At 39.6% G+C, this 20561-nt stretch overlaps 1 long non-coding RNA gene across 1 annotated transcript; it reads left to right on the plus strand.

Moving 5' to 3' along the window:
* The first annotated feature begins 578 nt into the window (after positions 1-578).
* Positions 579-6452, plus strand: LOC131244568 (uncharacterized). Its single transcript, XR_009170394.1, has 3 exons — positions 579-1080; positions 1184-1283; positions 6023-6452. It is a non-coding gene; the product is annotated as an uncharacterized LOC131244568 (long non-coding RNA).
* The last annotated feature ends 14109 nt before the right edge of the window (positions 6453-20561 follow it).

Genomic DNA, 20561 nt, shown 5'->3' on the forward strand with positions numbered 1-20561 from the left:
CCGTAGCTATATTGCTACGGCTTAAAACCGTAGCTAAAAAAGCCTAAACCGTAGCTAAAACCTACCACCTTCACACGTTCATCCAACATGGGATAGCCCTATAAGGGACTCTACGAGGCCCATTAAAATTTGTGTTCTCTATCTAACACGTCTATCCATTTTGAAAGAGAATGTTAGGGCAAGATCCCAAAAATGGAAGTAGATTGAATGCTCAAGTGGACCACACGTTAGGAAACAGTGGAGATTAATACTTACCATTGATTAATGGTGTGGTTCAATTGGACCTTTGATTTTCCTATATGCTGGGGTCATTTTCTATAAAAAAATTAAAAAATTAATGGACGGAGTGGATATATCACATGCATCAAGATGGACCCCACAAAGCCCTTGAAAAATCCGTTCATCACGATCTCGCCAGACGTGAATGCGGAGGGGCTACGATGGATGACACAATAGCTACGGCTAAGGGGCTTTTAGCTATGGTTTTCGACCGTAGCAGAGCCGTAGCAGGTACAAAATATAGAAATCGCGCTCTCCTTTTTCTTTTTCCCCCTCTTATGAAATGTTTTATTCTTTCCATCCCATCCTTGGGGAAAAACCCCATTCCCTCTCACGTCCATCCCTTTCGCTCTCACTCTCGATCTCCCGCGCCTCCTCTCTCTCTCTCTCTCTCTCTCTCTCTCTCTCTCTCTATCTCTCCCTTCCAGCCCCATTTCAGCCATATCTCCCTGTCTCTCTTCCGCATTTTTCTAGGGTTCCATTTTCAAAACCTTGATTGCCCAATTCTAGCTCTCTTGTTTCTCCCACTCCATTCCATATCCAGGGTTTCTTTCAAAAATGGCATTCAACTAACAGTCCATGGAATCACATCGGCAGTCGTCCCACCAAAGATGACAGAAAAAGAAGAGCATGGCAGCGCCAGCGGCACTAGTTTCCGCATCCTGTAGCCCAATCGCGACCCTAAATCGAACTGGGCTGTTGATCTCGCCAAGAACCTCGAAGACTATCTTCTCAAGATCTGTTCCAGAGAAATCATGGCTGAAGTTGAAGGCGGCCACCCCTCCATGAATTTTGCTGAAGGTCCCGTTCTTATTTGGATTCCCTTTGTTCTCATTACTTTTTCCATGATTTCTCATTCCGTCAAGGGGGTTCTTTTGAAAATTTTCATTTTCCTGTTTTCTAGTTGCTCTGCTTATTCAAGGTTCGATTCAGGTGTATAGTCGAAAAGTGGAATATCTATGTTCTTTGGTTTTGCATGCGTTGGAGTTCATTTCTCAGAAGAGGTTTGAATTCTGACTGTTGTTCTGTTTCCTTTTTTTTCTTTTTTTTTAATTTCATATTCAATTAGGTGCAAATGTATAGAAGGATTCCAAACATTTATTTGAATAATTCCCTGGTTGAACCGTTTTGAATATTGATTTTGGGAAGGAAAGGAGACCGGTTAATGCACTTTCCATTTTTCTGTGTTACCCCAAAAACAGTGGAATGGTGTGTGATGCAACCGCACCTCACCTAGAAACCCATGTTTCATATGTATGCACAAGAAAATGACCAAATGGGGTCCACTTAATAACATGTGGCAAGAATTCCTATCTAAGTAGTTTTTATATGCATGATTTTATTTTAGAAACTCTATTATGAATATTTCCTTATTTGATTACTATGGTATCTTAGAAAGTCCAGCTGTATTAGAAGGCTTTATTTGTTGCCCCTGGAAAGTGTAGTTTTGTGAAGAAAAAAGGAAACTGTGTAGTCACCTCCATAAATATGGCTCGTAGCAACACACATTAATTAGAATGGAGTTTTTGTAGCTTTGTTTTTTTCATGGTAGGAGTATTGGAGATGGGATAATTCTGTTGACTCTAGTATAACGCTGAAGGTTTGCTGCTTGCTAGTGTTGTGCTCAGTCTCTTTGGTTCTTCAAGTTTCTTCTTACATATGAATTTTACTGTTTGTTATCACTGTCTTACTATCTTCCCTTCATGAATTGTATGGTACTTTGCTTGAGTTTGATAAATCTGCTCATGTACGCGCATATTTCAATCCAACCGTTTAAATTTCTGGTCCTACTGCAGATATAGCCAAGACTGAATATCACCTATAGATGTTATCATGCCCCATGCAGTACATGCTAATAGTGGTGAACTTTGACTATTCTAGACAATTGGAAATCCACATGCAAACAATCCAGGCTTCAATAAGTGAAAGTCTTCTAATTCAGTTAAAAGGTGATGGTGAACAATATGATACCCAATACACTGATTTTAAACCTCACTTGCAACATTGGTGTAGGTCAAAACCTCATACAAGAAAAATACAGGATCTGAATTAAAAAGTTGCAGAAAATAAACCAAATTCTGTTTATAACTGCCTTCTAACTTTTCTTATTCAAAACAACAACTAAACTCTCCTCAACAAACTCTAATATGCTTCTAAAGAGAGAAAATGTTGATTTACAACTAACCGGTAAAGAGGATGAATCAAGAAGTATCAACTATAGGGCATCAAAATCTGATTCACCCAATAAAAAATAAAAAAATAAAAAACCATAGGGGTAGAGAAATGTTCACTCCCCAAGTATAGGGTTGTGATGTAGTAATAAACTCGATAAGATCGAGGTCGAATCCACAGGGACTGAAACTTGTACGTGATCTGAAACCAAGTAGAACTAGAACTAAACTAAGATGTGATCTAAACCAAATAAAATTTAGGGAATAATTGTGGAATAATTATCAAAAACTTAAGAAAATTCAGAGGAAGGAAACTAGGGATTCAGAGGATCCACTTGTAGAGATCAGGGAGATCTTATGCCTACATCAAGAATTATAAACTGAACTTACTTGATCTGGTTTTCAAGAGATGAAAGGTATATGAATTATAATGGATTCTATCATCTAACCATGCCCAGGAGACAAAGCAAACAACAGGATTAAACTAATTACCAACTAATCAATAGTGCATGAAAATTAGGAAGGGTACCGTCATCCGACTATGCCCATGAGACGATGGTGAAAAACAGGGCTTCCTGACGTCATAAACATAAAAGGAAAGGAACATGCTCAAAGCTATCTCAAACCCATTGTAATTTCAGTCACAATAGATCATTAAAAACTACAAACATCCCTTAATAATTAAACCACAATCAAGTTTAATAATTAAATCAATAAATAGAATCTCCCATCTCAATACAAGCTTTACCTCTTAGCCCTAGCTAAGAGGATTATCCGATCACGGGCATGATTAGGCTAAACTCCAAGTAAAAAGAAGAAGAAGAAAGGAAAAGGAAGAACCCGGTCGGCCTCTACTCCAGCGCTCTCTCTTCACTGCTCCACAGCCACCACCCTGCCAAACTCTTGCTCCTCATGTTTTTCCTCCAAAACTGAGCCCTCCTGACATCCAGCCAAGCTCCTCTCCCCACGGCCCCCTTCTCTTTTCTCTTTTTCTTTCTTTATAAGCCAAGAGGACGTCTGTTCAGAGAGAGCCAAAACTCCTCACGCACGCTACTAAGTTGGAACCATCCTTTCTTCATAGTCCGATTCGTGACAGGAATAGAATTCTTGCGTTGATAATTTGGTGGGGCCCATGGTCGGACTTTCCAGAGAAATCCACCCCATACATCAGTTTCTCCTCGAAAAACCGTTCGGAGATGGATAGTTTTGAATTTCTTCTGACGTGGCCCACTTAATTTTCTATTTTACCGTCCGTCCTCCGTTTGAATGGTTGAAATCCGCTTCACGCTATCTTCTATAATTCCTCCACCTAGGAGAGGGTCAAGCCACCCCTCTAGGACACATTGGATGGTCCAGCTCATGAAAAAGGATGATGGATAGGGCTCACTGTCAAAACCCAATCACAAGCACATCCGTCACTGGACGTTTTTGCACTATTTACATGTTTTGTACAAAAAATGGGTGGGGCCCACTTATGATGGCATTCTTGGAGATCTACCCCATTCATCCTCTTCTTAGTTACATGTAAGCCCATAAGTCAAAGTATGAAGTAGATCTGAACACTAGGTGGGCCACACAATCCACATGTGATGGGTCACTACCCATCGTTGAACCAAGCCTCTTCTAAGTTACGTTCATGCATGCATATAGATTTTGTTATATTTACAGAATTGTCACTCTACCTTCTAGAAACGTCCGTCGTTCGTTCCTCCCTACTGCACCATCCAAAAGAAGTGAAATTTGGCAAATATCCACCGTTTTTCGTGCTCTTTCCATCAGTTCAGTTTGGGTCCAGATCTCCCAAGGATGTCCAAGATGCTTTCTTAATGGTTATTATCCTCTGATCTCTCTATTAGGCCACTTTCACGAGGATCTAATGGCTGAAATTTGACGTGTACGGTTAATTTATGGTCCTCAGGCCATGTATGAAGTTTCGAGCCGAGTGGATGGTGGAAACCCTGTGATCTTGCATTCTAACTAACTTTCAGGCCACTTAAGCTTCAGTTTCTCATTTTTCTCGGATCTCTGGCGTGTATATCCATCGATCTCGGTCCCCTGGAGTCCATTCCTTGCTCTGGTGACTTTGGAGCGTTAAATGCATGCTTTTAATACTCTTTTTCAATCAAAGCTCCTTATTACATCCTGCAACAAAAATACGATTAAATTATAATATTAGGCATTATTGTGTACGTAAAATCAGGCAGTAATCGGGGTCTGATATGCAACATTCGACCCTCAACAAGAAATAACAATTAACAAATACCCTAGATTCTTCAAGTCCACTAGCATACCCATATTGCATATGACATGATGGATATGACTATGAGTATGATGCAACCTGTTTAATTTCTTCTATTTATTTGTTTTGCCCTCTTTTTTTATTTATTTTTATTTTTTAATGCTCGTTTGGCTGCACCAATATTGTATGTGTTTGGGAGTCTTGAAATCGCAGTCCGATGGAATTGATTTCATCTAGAAATTTCTATCGCATTCACATTAACAAGTGGAATTGCGATTTTGGTTCCCTTTGACGGAAAAGGAATAGTCCTCTTTATTGCCGAATCTGTTTTCCTTGCATTTCCAAACATGATGCCATTTTAATGCAGGGTATCCCCTTCCGTCTAATTTCCCATAGATGGATTTTATGAAAAATTCCCAAAAGACAACCATTTCTATATCATTTTATCCTGTCTTGAGAGATCTAACCCTCAACAAAGTAATGAGCTCCTTCTCATAACCTATCATGTTTCTTTTGAAATAGGAGTCCAAACAATTTAGTTACTGACTGTCTCATAGCTATTAATCTTTCTGAACTGATAAGTTGTAAAGGTTGCTGAACAATCTACCTATCCTCCCAAAACCCGTTCAAATACAGCCTTAATATAGACTTGAAGTTGGCTTATATGTGCTTTTTTTAATTTCTACTAAATGATTTTCTGGTAATGAGAAGATGAAACTGTTGCGAGGTTGTCTGTGGTAAATTTAATATAATGGAAAGCATAGTAGTCCATGATGTTATGAACATTTTATTCACAATGAGCATGGCTACATCCATGTTGGTGAGTTTGAAATGATTTTTTCTTAGAGATGGGTTTGGTGGTAATTTTGTAAATTTTGTAGCATTTGATATGTTGCTTTCTCATTTTTATTCATTTTCTAGATGGGATTAATTTTGGTTTTATATGCATTTGGTCTAAAAATGTTGGATTTTTTGTTTTTTGTTTAGGTCACCATATTAATTCAATGCAAATGTGTTGTGTGTGTGTGTGTGTGTGTGTGTGTGTGTGTGTGTAGACAAGTCTCGTCCTTTTTTTTTTTGTTTAAATAAACAAATAACATAAAGTGCTGCTTCTTAACTTTTCTCATCATTTTCTTCTTTATTCAACTTTGTTTATTACTCTCTTATTTGAATTTGATGTGGATATTTTTTTAGTAACTTTTGCTATTCTTTATTGCTATTTGATTAGAGTAGTTTGTAATTGTACTTATTAGATCTTGGGGCCGCCAAAGTTTTGGATCAAGCTGATATTTGTGTTTTCCCTTCATCATGGTTTGTGTGACCTTATGAACAGATTGGATGGCTAAAAAAACATCATGGTGGTAGTCCAAAGTTAATTTCCGAAGTAACTGAAGTTTGGAGCTCATCTCTTTGTACCAATGATAGGGAAGTTAATTTCAGTTTCCATTATTTCCACTCTATTGAACTTTAGTTGTTATAATTTCAAAAATTGTGGTTTTGAATTTAATTAGGGTGTCAAAAGGAAAAGACAATCAACAATAAAATTGCATCTAAAGAAGTCTACCTCCCATGAAGAAAGAGAACAACATGGTTCATTTCTTGTTCTTTAGACCATGATTCATTTTTGCATCATTTTGCAAATGCTACGATTTCAAATCCCATTTTTGCATCAAAAATTAGTTAAAAAAATCTTCTTAATTAGTTGAAAATTTGCCCATGTATGGAAGCATTCACAGTTAGATAGCAATTCCTTAAAGTGTATAGAGTAGACCTTTTCATTGTTTCAAGTTGACTGGAAAAACACTACTTTATATCACGCTTGCAGTCATGCCTAGTGCCATGAGGATTAGAAACAGCAGGTGCCAAAATGTTCTGTATCTAGAAATTCTGCTTTATCTCAAGCTTGCAGTCATGCCAAGTGCCATGAGGATCAGCAACACCAAGTGCCAAAATGTTCTTTATCTAGAAATTCCGTTTTATATCAAGCTTGCAGTCATGCCAAGTGCCATGAGGATCAGCAACACCAGGTGCCAAAATGTTCTTTATCTAGAAATTCTGTTTTATATCAAGCTTGCAGTCATGCCAAGTGCCATGAGGATCAACAACAGTAGGTGCCAAAATGTTACTGATTATACATATGCTTGTTGGGCTCCTTTTGGTTGATCAATTAGAAAATTAGAAAAGAACTTTACTATAAAAAAAGAGCTTTACTGATATTTGGTGAAGAAGAAAAAGTGATTCCAAGTTGGGCATATTTTCCCAAATCATCAAAGTGCTACTATATTACACATTGCACCATACACAGAATATCCCAAATCACAAGTTAGGTACACTCACTTCCCAAGTTCTTTGGCCACTTCTCAAACTTTGTGCTATCATCATCTTCATCATCTAAGCCTTATCCCAATTAATTGGGGTCAGCTAGATGAATTTGGACTATTGAAAATTTCTCATCATGTTCATTTGTACTATAATCATCAGGTGGCTATGGTTGTCTTATTAGATGTGACTTTCACTCCATGGCCCGTTCATGCTTGGACCCTCTAGATGAACGGACCGTATCTCCTCCATGGCTTCTTGTCCGCCAAATTTAAGAGTGAAATGTGAGAAGATGACAACTCCACCCTCCTGCTAGCTTTCACATGCACTTCACATGGTACATGTGTGGAACATCCTATTAGGTGAGCTCCACTGATGTTGGCCTGGTACAAAACAAGGCGGGTTCTCTTTGGGTGGGTAAATAAAATTCCTTTGCTCGCCTTCCAAATTCTCTGCCAAATGAGTGCAGCATAATCTTCTCTCTGTTGTAGTAACCCTGTTTGCTTATCTTTGTATTTTCACTTATCAGGTGCCCAGCATTTGTACTTTGAATTTGGACCATTGGCAAGTTTTTTTTTTCCTTCAACCATCTTCTGTTGTTAAGGTGGCCTGCCTGATGAGTGGATTCCATCTGAATTTTGCTCCAGATCAGTTGTACAGTGGGGCTCACCTTTTGCATGGCTCAAATGTCCCACACTTGCTGTCTAAAGCTGAATGTGAGGCTAGAAAACCTCCACTATAGATCCCATTTTCTAGAGCTGTGGGTGGGGCACACCTGATGCACGGGCTGAATGAAATACACAAACGTTGGTGGGCCTATGCTGAATCATGGGCTTATCAATGGTTGGTGTCCCTCCTCACTCTTCCCTATGGTGTTGCCTACCTGATGATAGTATTGGCCTGAAAATTTTTCTCACTTGGCACATTGATGCGTAGCTCAGATGTTATAACATCACCATATAGGACCACTTTCAATCCTTACTACCATAGCTGGTATTTTTATTTACCTGCTACAATATGCTTGTTCCTTTTGGGTTTTATGAAGGTTTGTTGGTAAATGTATATGGGATTTCTTGTGCTTTTTTTTTTTTTGTTTTGTTTTTCTTTTTTGGTTTTATATATTGCACAATTTTGCATCTTCCTTAGATATTAGTTTAATGTCGATTCTAATATCACCAAAATTCATCTCTAATCTTGAGATCCGCATTTCTGTGATCTTTATCTAGTTTGAATTTTCTAAAATGGTTGTGGGAAGTTAAGCCGCGTTGCAGTCATTTAAGTTTCTACATCTTTTATATCCTATCTTTCTTTTTTTTTTTTAAAGATGATTATTCATCGACCTCTATAGAAGAACAATGAATTTTTCATTTTGTAGCATAACAAGCTTAGCATCAAGTGCTTTTTATGTGTAGAAGAAATTTTGCTACGATTTGCTCCCAAGGCTTTCTCTATACAACTTATGCTCTTTGCTATGTAGCTCCTTCTCCGAGAATGGCCAAATGTACTTTCGCTCTTGGCAGGTCTAATTGTCACCAAGACACTTATAATAACTGTGATAGGTCCCTGTGTTGGATTAACATTTCAAGAAAGTGTACGAATTGGACTACTTCTATCACAAGGAGGCAGGTTTGGTTTTGTAGTATTTTTACTAGCAAACAAGTCAGTCACTATATATCTCCATGACAGTGTACCGGATTATTAATCATTTCCAAATATGTTGTGTCATGATTCTCTTCTGTGAGCAGGCTTGGAGTACTGCCACTTGAGCTGAACAAGCTGCTTATAATCATTGTTGTGTTGTCAATGGTATTAACCCCATTCCTCAATAAAGTTGGAAGGAAACTTGCTGAGATCATTGATGAGAAGTTTGAGGGGAAGGACGTATGTATATATCTAAACTCTACAGCTATGTCTATTTTTGCAAATTTAGTTGGTATTGCTATACCTATATTAGTTGGTATTTTGAATAGCTGAATGTTTATTTTGTCTTTGGCTGTTGCAGATTTTACTTGTTCAGAAATGAGAAGATCAGTGTATGCTCCCAAGTATTATCTTTCTTTTTTATGTCATCTCCTTGTTGTCTTTCTCTATAATTTAATTCTTCAGGCATAGCTTTTTCATATGATTACGTTGTTTGTATGATGAAATTTATTTTCAGCCATGTGCAGTAAGCTTTTAGATCAAAGCGAAGCTGAGAATAGGGTGTTAGTTGATGGCAAATTAATAACCAGTAGAGGCACATCCATGGAGTTCTCGCTTGCGATTGTTGACAAGCTATTTGGCTGCGAGAAGGCGTTAAATCTTGCTGTCAATGAAAACTTTAAATAGACATATAACTATTATGTTGGTATTGTACAATTTTGTGAGTGGATTAAAATGAATGATTGTATTTAATTGAATGAATGAATGATTGTGTTTGATTGAATGAATGAATGATTTAGCCGTGAAGTTTGATTAAAATGAATGATTATATTTGAATGAATGAATGAATGATCTACCAGGGCATGTACAATGGAAAGAGATGCCATTATTATATTTTATTTAAATAAAAATAGGCATTAGCTACGACTATTAAACGGTAACTATTTCTAATTTTAGCCTATTGCTACGGTCCTCGTTCTACTTTAAGCTACAGATATAATCCATAGCTATGTATACTTTAAGTTACAGAAGGTATTGCTACGGATTTAATCCATACCTTTTGTCTCTATAGCTACGGATTAAATCCGTAGCCATAGCTGTAAGACCTATGGTTACGGCACCAATGGCTACGGTCGTGCTACGAACTTTAACCGTAGCTATGGCCCTTTAGCTATGGCTTTTATCCGTAGCCTTTGCCCATTTTTCTAGTAGTGATAGTTTGTAATTTACAACATAAATGGTTCTTGATCTAGCCATGCTCACCATGATCCCCAGGTTGATCTTAGATCTAGCTTATAGGAATTAGAGAAATTGTCAAAATGAACAATTAGGACACTTTGGGTAAGTAGTCAGTTACACAGATGGATTTTCCCTACATGAATCTCATAGCATTTCATGTGTACTTTGGCTTATTGTGAATAACTTTTTGATATCTATTAAATATACAATTGCTTTATGAATTAATAATTGATGTAATTATATGAGAACACCAGACAACTCGGGGAGTGAATATCCCTTAAATTCTTTGGCAGAGTTCCCGTTAGAAACCAAGTTGGTACCAATAGAGCCTTCTCCTTAGACTATGGTCAAGGTTTGGGAAGAAGTTTGGCTACCTTTAAAGTAAGCCATTCATTGCTAGATTATATGGTCACATGTCGTACCTGAGAAACTGCAAGTCAGCCTTGTGCAGGAAGCGTGTATGCTCCTACATGTGATGTACTTGTGTTAGTCTTGGTTTGAATGGGTGTTGGTAAGCTGGATGCTGTGCACAGCCATGGTCCTGATTATTCATTTTATAAACTACTATATGATAGTGTAGTATAGTAAAATATTTGCATATGAAGTGTGTACTATGAACTCATCCGTACAACTACTAGTTGGGTTGTTAACTCAATTCTGATGATTAAAAAACCATCCAGGGCAGTCCAGAGTCTCCGCGAGTGGAGTGATGACTTCGAGATGCATGCTTTTAGAGATCACTTGTAGGAATAAAGATTTTTATCTCATTTTATTTGAATGATTATCTATGTTGTGGTGGGAGACTAGCAAAATGGATGTTGGCGTTATTTATTTATGTTTGATGATGAATGATTTTGCATATTGTGAGGAATATATATTTGTGTGTAATACAACGATCTCCTCTCCATTGAGTCACACGCTATATTTAGCAACTGAATCGAGTGAATTCGAGTTCTCGGTGAAGAGGTGTGACAAGTGAAGAGGAGTTAGAGAAGGAGACCAAGTAGAGAAGGAGACGTAAACGAGTTAGCGACGAAGAAGGAAAAGGAGTGGAGTAAGGAAGGGATAAAGATACCACCACCTCTCCCACACGGCTTTAGCCACACATGCCTCAGCACATGCTCGAGGCGTGAGGACAGACACGAACTCCTTCCTCATCAGGCCACTCCTTGAAAGCTTTATTTATATTAATTTAATTGCATTACGAAGGAGAAGTGGAGAAGGAGAAGAGAGGGAGGAGGAAACGACTAGAAAGGGAGGAGCAGGGGTGTTAGAGAGGGAGAAGGGGACCACAACGTGTCATCCACATGTGTCTAAGCACACGCGTGAGGTGGACTTGAAGTCCTTCCTTAACAGGTTCTACTCTATATGGCCCGCTATGATAAAATCCTGCCAACTAGAATGAAAAGGTGAGGCGTACTTGGCATTTCGTTGGACGGAAGTCCAGAAGGGCTTAACTTGGAATTCTTCAAGGTAGGCTGCACTAATTTTCCGCGTAAAGGCGTGGCGTCGTTAGCATTTTTGCTTGGATAAGTCTCTATAAGTGCCTGATTTGGCGGTTTTCAAGGTGGAGTGCACCAATTTTCCGTGTAAAGACAAGGAACTTCGGCGCCATAAATCTCTCCTATCGCGATTTCCCAGAATCACATTTTCTGGAGAAGTTTTCAGATTTGGACGTTTTTTCACATCAGATTATCGGAAAACCTCGCAGGAAATAAAATATTAAAAAATATTTATTATAAAATAATAAACAATTCCGTTTTTAAATACTTACGTGTAGAATGAACGTAATAAACAATTCCATTTTTAAATACTCACGTGTAGAATGAACGTTGACGTCAAAATATTCTTTGATGTTACATTCCAATGGTAAGATGGTGAACGGTTCAAAATTGGCAAGATCTTAAAATTTCACAACGGGCCATAGTGCCGGCGATGATGATGCCTGCGTAGGAATGCGTGTTGAAAAATACTTCTGAGATTTTCTAAATATAGAATCATGACCCAAACGGCGGGTCATGCACGAAAGCGAAGGGAAACGGCTACAACGTTTACATGGACGCGGCTCTGGTGGATCCCCGGATCCACCGATCTTGGTGGATTCCTGACTGTGGGGCCCACCGTGATATATGTGACTTACATCCATGCGGTCCATTCATTTTTGCAGCTCATTTTAGGATATGATCTCAAGAATGAAGCAGATCCAACTCTCAGGTGGACTAACACCACATGAAACAGTAGTGATCGACCATTCAAAATTTCTTGTGGGCTGCGAAAGTTTTCGATCAAGCTGACATTTGTGTAGTTCCTTCGTCCAGGTTTTTGTGGCCTTATCAATAGGTTGGAGGGTAAATAAACATTCTAGTGGCCCACAAGAATTTTTTAACGGTGGGTATTCAATCACCGTTGTTTTCTGTGGCGTGGTCTACCTTAGATTTGGATATGCTTTATTTTTGGATTATGCCTCATATGAACTGCCGCTAAAACGGAAGGACAGTGTGGATATAAGGTACTTACATCACGGTGGAACCCACAGTCAGGGATTCACCACGCCGTGTCCCCCTCGATGTGGGCCTGCATTGATGCATGTGTTATATATCCATGCCGTTCATCATTTTTCCAGCTCACTTTAGAGCATTTATCCTAGAAATGAAACAATGATGATTGAACAGCCATCATAAAAATAAAAACTTCCCCGAGGCCCACTGCAATACTTATTCGTTATCCAACCTCTTGATAAGGTCAAAAGATTTAGACGAGGGGGCAAAATTTTAAACCAAACATCCGCTTGATATTTGTAGTACACGAGAAGCTTTTAATAGTCCAACACCGCTGTTTCACGTGATGTGGTCTGAGATTTTTCTTATGTTGAGATCTGCTTTATTTTGGCCACCAGAGAATTGGATCTGCTTTATTTTTGGTTCGATGTACTAAGATGAGCTGAAAAAATCGTCCAAAGTGGATGGACCGCATGGATATGTGCATTATATACATCAAAGTGTGGCCACGGTCAGGGCCGCATGGTGTCGGACATGGCCGGACTCCACACGTGCCCATGTGCCACTCACGTGCAAAATCCTACACGGTCATTTCGCAACACGGCCTAACTTAAGAAACTGGTAGCTCACTCATGAGGTAGGCCACGCATGTACATTAGTTGTGTACCTTTTCTCTAACCATCCATTCTCCCTACACGTGTGACCTATCTTATGACTGGATCAATCAGAGAATCGTTCGGCCATATCATATACAGCGACCCTCTTCTTGCTTATGGGACCTGGGATGCATTGAACGGGTGCAAATACCGATCCTTTCGAAAGAAATTACAAAGTACATGTGTAGTTCATCCGATGGGGACTCAAACAGCAGCATCGTTTGACAATCTGAAACGTCTATCTGACGGGCCTTGACAATGGATCTATGAGTGTCCAAAACATACCAAGTGGACGTCTCCGTCCACGTATTTCTAGTTGAATTTTGACTATTCTCTCTAATTATCTCAACCGTTTATTCGAGTAACACTGAATTAGAGGATCAGGATCAACAATCAGCATTAGATTTTGGCCATACCATCCATGACCCTAGATCATTTACCGTGTAAAAAGAACTAACTAAGATAACCATAATGAGATATAAGACAAAGCACAAGGGAGGTCGGATAAGAGTTTGGCTTCAATGACCGAGCACTGTCTTTACAAACACCTAGAGGATCGACCACCAACGGCTGGTTCAGCTCTGGTCGACGTCTTGCTACCTCAACCTTAGGTACCAACCTCGATCTTAGATATCGACCTCGACATCGAATACTAACCTCGACCTTGGGAACTGACCACAAATAACAGTTCAATTCGGTCGGTGGGACCTCAGCAAATCCGACTTTGAAGTCGGCCTCGACCCTCTACCACGATGTCCTTGGAAGCTAACCACTAGGAGATCTCCTTCTTATACGGGGAAGATAAGTCTCCTGAGATCTGCGTCGAGAATCAAGCCGATGATAACGACTTGAATTTTGGGACAATCCCTTTTATGATATGCAACTGATTGGCAAATACATTGCCATATATATGCGTTGTCGACATCATAAGGCTATAAATAAGAGCCTCATATATGGTGAAAGGTACACACAAATAAATTCTAAAGTTCTACTAAACCTAGTTTGTCTACTCTAACTTTGACCTCGAAGGGTCCCCTACTCTAGCCAGGTCTCCATCGTTGTTTACTTCTGCTGGCCCCAAGTCTGCAGGATGAGATCATCAGTCTACTAAAGCGACATGCTAATGTCTTCGCGTGATCACACCAAGACATGCTCAGCATCAAACTCAAAGTAATGGTTCACTGGCTGAACGTCGATTCCAACTACTAACCAGTGAGATAGAAGTGAGAAGCATTCAAACCAGAATGGTATACCATCATCGGAGAGGAGGTCGGCAAGCTCCTCGAAGTCAGGTTCATTGAAGAAATCTACTATCCCAATTGGATCGCCAACATCGTACTGGTGAAGAAGTCTAATAGAAAATGGTGGGTGTGTGTTGACTACACAGATCTAAACAAAGCATGTCATAAAGATAGCTTCCCTATCCCAAGAATCGACTAGCTAGTCGATAGTACGGAAGGGTATGAGCTCCTCAGCTTCATGGACGCCTATTCGGTTATAACCAGATCGACATGCACTTGCACGACAAGCAGAAGATGACCTTCATCACTGATGAGGGACTCTACTGCTACAAAGTCATACCATTCAAGCTGAAGAATGCTGGAGCGACGTATCAATGGCTTGTTAACAAAATGTTTGCCTGGCAGATCGGACACTCCGTGTTGGTCTATGTCGATGACATGTTGGTCAAGAGCATTAAGGCCATAGATCACATGACCGATCTCGATGAGATATTTACCGTCCTGAGGATGCACCAAATAAAGCTGAACTCGAGCAAATATGCCTTCGAAGTAAGATCGAAAAAGTTCCTCGGCTTTCTGGTCAACCAAAGAGGAATTAAGGAAAATCCCCATACGATACAAGAATTGTTGAACATGAGCCCACCCAAAACTACAAAGAAAATCCAATGCCTCATAAGCAAAGTCGCCGCGCTCAATAGGTTTGTCTCTAGAGCTACCGAGAAGTATCTTCCGTTCTTTCAACAACTGAAGGGTAAAGCATAGCCGACATGGACAGACGATTATGAGCAAGCTTTCCAGCAGCTCAAGCGGTACATGGGATTGCCCCTCTACTTTTCAATCCTGAATAGGGAGAGCCGTTGCTGCTCTACTTAGTAATTTTCTCCACATCAGTAGGCTCGGCCCTAATTCGAAAGGTTAAGGGCAAACAACTTCCCATTTACTACATCAGTAAAGCACTAGTCCAAGCCGAGACCAAATACCCTGACATTGAAAAGCTCACACTAGCTTTGATAGTGTTATCACGCCGCCTCCGCCGACGTCAGTGAAGCTCACGCTGCGGTAATAATTTAGGCGGCAGAGCACTCGCCCACAAAGTTATTCGACAAGAGTATTTTTGGCCGACCATCCAAGAGAATGGTAAGCGGTACACACGGAAGTGTGACAAATGCCAATGGTTCGTAGCGATACCACAACAGCCATCTGAGCAATTGACCCAATTAGCGGCCCTTGGCCATTCACCCACTGGGGAATCGACATCATAAGGCCTTTGCCAATAGGTAAAGTTCCAACCAATTTCGCTGTGGTAGCAATCGACTACTTTACCAAGTGGCCTGAGGCCAAGCCATTAGCCAAAATCACCGAGCAGAAGATTACTAACTTCGTTTGGAAGAATATCATCTGCAAGTATGGGATCCTGCACACTATCATTTCGGACAACGGTAAGAAGTTCGAAAATGCAAGATTCTAAGGTCTATTCGAAAGGCTCGAAATCCACACGCCTACTTATCACCTTGGCATCCTCAGGATAATAGACAAGTAGATGTGATTAATAAAATTATAAAGAACCACCTGAAGACCAAGCTCGAGAAATCCAACAGGACTTGGGCCGAGAAACTACTGTACATCCTCTGGGTATACCGAACCACTGCTCGGACGTCAACAAGGGAGACCTCTTTTTGCTGGCCTTCAGCGTGGAGGTCGTGGTGCCAGTCGAAATGGGACTCCCTACTGCGCAAATCAACTCCTTCGATAAAATCAAAATGCTGAGCAGATGACGCTAAGTCTAGACCTACTAGAGGAGGAGAAGGGACGAGCACAGTTGAAAATTGCGGCCCATTAGCAACGGGTCACCCGATACCACAATTCCTGGGTCAAGGTTCAGAGGTTTGTGGTGGGAAACCTTGTCCTCCATGAAGCTTTCTAGAACACTAAGGAGCCTGGCTCGGGAACTTTGGGACAAAGCTAGGAGGGACCATACAAGATAACGGGTACATCGCGGCCAGGAGCTTATCGACTGGAGGATATAGATGGATAGACCCTGCCTCATCCATGCAACATCGAGCACTTGAAAATCTACTATTCCTAAGGAGCTGAGGAATCTGATGACTATGAGCGCGTCGACTTAATGATCCATTCAACTAAAGCGACCTCCCTTCTCAAAGGGAAAAATGTGCTTGGGACATTGGCACTATTTTATGTCTACTATTTTTACGAATTCAACAGTAAACAAACTTTCCTAGTTCAGGGGAAGAAAATTTCTTTTAAACATTTCTACTATCCGAGCTATGTGATCGACTATGAGGATTTCTCTTAATTCAAGGGAATGACTTCCTCTGATTAAAGAACTTCCCCAAGTCAGGGGAAGGAAATTTCTTTCATAAAATGACTATCCGAGCTATATGATCAACCATAAAGACCCCTCAATTCAAGGGAAGAAAATTCTTAGCTCTCGGTTTATCACTACGTCAACTATTTCAAAATCTGCTCATTGGCTGACCTACCCCCTTGCTTTACTACACCTGATCTATTAAAAGCATTTAGGAACACATGATGAAATCAACAATTATTATCCGAACTATCCGAGCTATATGACCAACTACAAGTACTTCCCTCAATTTAAGGGAAGAAACTCCTTCTACCGAGTGCTCGGCCTACTACTATCTGGTTGACTCAATAATTCTACCATGCACGGCCTATTACAACATATCGATGTTGCTCGACCTACTTATTCTACTTTGAATATCACTTTAATGCCCCGAAAATTGACACACGGGTACATAAATTCTGATCCCGAGTTCTCAGTTGTTAACTTAATAAAATGCACATATGTCCTCATTCAGATTCACATTAATTTCATACACAAATAATCAGAGTTGGGCAATTCAACATAGTGAATCTAAAACGAGGTAGAGATAACAAAAATCCATAAATATAGGGCTAAGAGTCAAAAATACAATTCCAATAGTGATGATCGCCCAAAATGGGAATTATACAAGCCACAATGAATATATGAAAAAACTTACACGTAAAGCATGCTCGATTGGGGACTCTAACATATACATGCACAAAACTAAAATAAAAGCAAGGTCTTCCCGCTTCTCCTGATTCTCCCAAGGCATCACGATGAAAGTACAAGCCGACTCAAGTTTACCCTTCAGAGGCCTCAATAGAACTTGCATCAACAATAATGGCTAGTTGGTGTTTTAAAACACTGTCCTAGGTGGGAGTGAGTAACTAACTCAGTGGTTCCATTAACTCTAAGTTATACATGTTATCAATTTCACTAACACAAGTACTGATAAAGCAACTTAAACACCTAATTCCTAAATGCTCTTATTAATGCACATTCATGATGCCATAAAATGATGCATGCCCTTACAATCCAGTACTCTCTCATTAGCAACTCCAACGCCACATTCGCAAATGCTAACACTCCATCAACACGCGACCACAACGCCCAAGTCGCCACAGTCTAAACTAATGTGATGCGATGAATGTATGTGTTAGCTGAGTAAATTTATTAAGTCTGTTCATCCAACAAAATTGGGGAAGCTTGAATACCTATATTTAGTCAATGGCCTTATCAAGATTGTTAGGCCCAGGGCAGCTATAGCGGCTCTATGTTTGCGATTCTTGATCCGTAATAGGATTTACCACCCAGATGATAACTCCTCAATCAATGTGAGGCTTGCACTGGCCTAACTGATCACTAAAGACCCGAATGACATAACCCGAACGCACAGGGTTAGGCTACCCATTGATGGGTGGAGGGTGCCCACAAATGATGTAAGGGTCGTCACCCAAATGCAAATGTAAAGTGGTCGCATCATTACAGTTTGATGTACTAGGCTTATATCCTCCTTGATTACTCATTGGTCACTAAGGGGAGGCTCGTCACCCCGGCTTAGGCCGACAACACATACACAATGTCTCATATCACCATGCTCAGCTCCCAATACTTGAGGATCGTATCACTAATGGTTATTAGTGTAACGCCTTAAATTTTCAGGACCAGAGTTTATGCTCATGCTCAAGAAAATTGGGTGTTAATAATATAAAACTTTAGATACTTTAGAGATCGCACCTTATTATTATTATTATTTTTAAATCGCATCCGGATACATTTATGAAGGTAACATTCAAAAGAATAAAATCGACTGGATTGATTATTTTATCAGAGTAAAAGAATTCATTAAATAATCAAATACCCTCTCAATGGGAACTTATCATATTATCGAGTTCGCAACGAAAGTGTAAAACTAAATCATAAAGCATCTTCTTATTCTTTCAGTATAATCTTCCATAAGGAGATGGTCCTTTAGGTCTTCGATTTGTGCATCACTTGCATCATCTGTACGATTAGGAGAGGGTCAATGCCCTACTCATTGTGATGGTTATCCTTTAAGATTAACAATAATTTAAGAGATTCATAAAAATAATGCAAGGGTCCTAATACATCTTATACTCCACTACTACAGGGAGTATCAACATGCACAAACAACCTGCATGAGATACATGCCTAGAAAAGTGTATGCGGCTCATCATATGTAGTAATCATCACAATGTAGAATATAATTTATAGAAAACTGACTCGACCCGCAACCCGTAACTATGGATATTCACCGGTATGACCAACGCTAACGTGAATTTATGCGAACATCTCAACGTGACACAACAATGCAATTGGAGAATTTACATAACACAATGTGTTCATGGAGTGACTATTTACGACATCCAATCCCAAAAAAAGTGATATAACACGTATGACAATTTACATACATCGATTTGTGCACAACGCTAATCAACCCACAGAATTACATGCCAACCAAGAACGCCGCTACCTATAACGTATTATGTTCATGATAAATATTGAGTTACTAGTCGTGATACCTTCAACACATCACTTACATTAATAGAGAACATGATCTAAATCATGTAGGTTCTAGAATAACAAGACACATGCCCAAGCCTTAAAGATAGATAGCACAAGGCCAAAATAATAAAGAGAAGAGTGACAATGGTCAACTCAAAAAGTGGCAATGACTAACATAACAAAGATGAGAGTGACAATAGTTAGCTCAATAAGAGAAGAGTAGCAATGACTAACTCAACAAATAGAAGAGTGACAATGACCAACTCAATAATAAGAGTGTGGCCATGGCCAACTCAATAAAGAGATGGGTGGTAAAGCCAACTCAAATAAAGAGATGAGTGGCGAGGCCAACTCAATAAATTTGATAAGGCAAGGGCAAGGCTTGTATCCATGGCCTCACATAAATTCAGAAAAATCAATTGTAATTAACATCATGCCTTAATCCAAAAAGGCCCATAATTATTGATGATAAATTAAAAAAATGCAGAGAGAATATCTGAATAACATGAGAACAGATAAAAGGCAAGATAAATCACATAAACTTAAATTAAAGTAAATTTAAAGGGAAAAGTTTTATACAAAGACAAATTAAATTTTACTAACTCAAATTAATGTAAGCTTAAAGGATAAACCATCACCTTTGGTTACCTTGATCGTCTGTTTAGATGTCAGGAAACCTTATGGTCCAACTTTAACCTAATTCAGGTGTTTTGAACTTTATTAAGATTAGGCCAAATCTGACTTACAATAGTGTTAAGCCTAACTAGATTGAATGGAAATTTTGTTGATGTGTGATTGAACATGTTGTATACTGTTTGCATTAAAGACCCTAAACTTTGGTATGATTTTCTACCAAGTTGGCTCTGATTGTCTCGGTGAAGTTCTCCATCACCATCGTTATGAGAAACAAAGAAAAATGGAGCTCTGAGAAGAAAAGGGGAAAGAAGGACGGATTGGCCTTGTACTTGGCGTGAGCAACAACCACCTCTGTTTCCTCTTTCTTTCTCTTTCTTTCCTTCTTTCTTTCTTCCTTCCTTCCTTCCTTCTCTCTTGCTTTCGTTTTTATGGACAGTAGTGTCCCTTTTTATAAGTTGTATGGATGCAAGTCCTTCAGCGTATTTCTATTTACGCAGTAAGGAAGAATCAGAAATCTTCTTACGCACGTCCCTGTCTACGTAACAGAGAACAGGTGCATGAGTTTCGGTCCTCCCATCTTTCTCCCTTACACCATCATAGACTTGGTCGGTTAATGATCTGGACACCCTAGATTGGTCTATCGATGTTGATTGGCCCGCCAGATCAAAGATCTGCCTTAGCCAAGCTTCCTGGACGAAGGGAAGTTTTCCCGTGTGCAGATTCCTTACCAGCGTTGTAACAGTGTCCGTCACCTTTTAGTTTGGGAGTG

This window comes from Magnolia sinica, chromosome 4 (genome assembly GCF_029962835.1).
Source record: "Magnolia sinica isolate HGM2019 chromosome 4, MsV1, whole genome shotgun sequence".
In the NCBI taxonomy this organism is placed as follows: domain Eukaryota; kingdom Viridiplantae; phylum Streptophyta; class Magnoliopsida; order Magnoliales; family Magnoliaceae; genus Magnolia; species Magnolia sinica.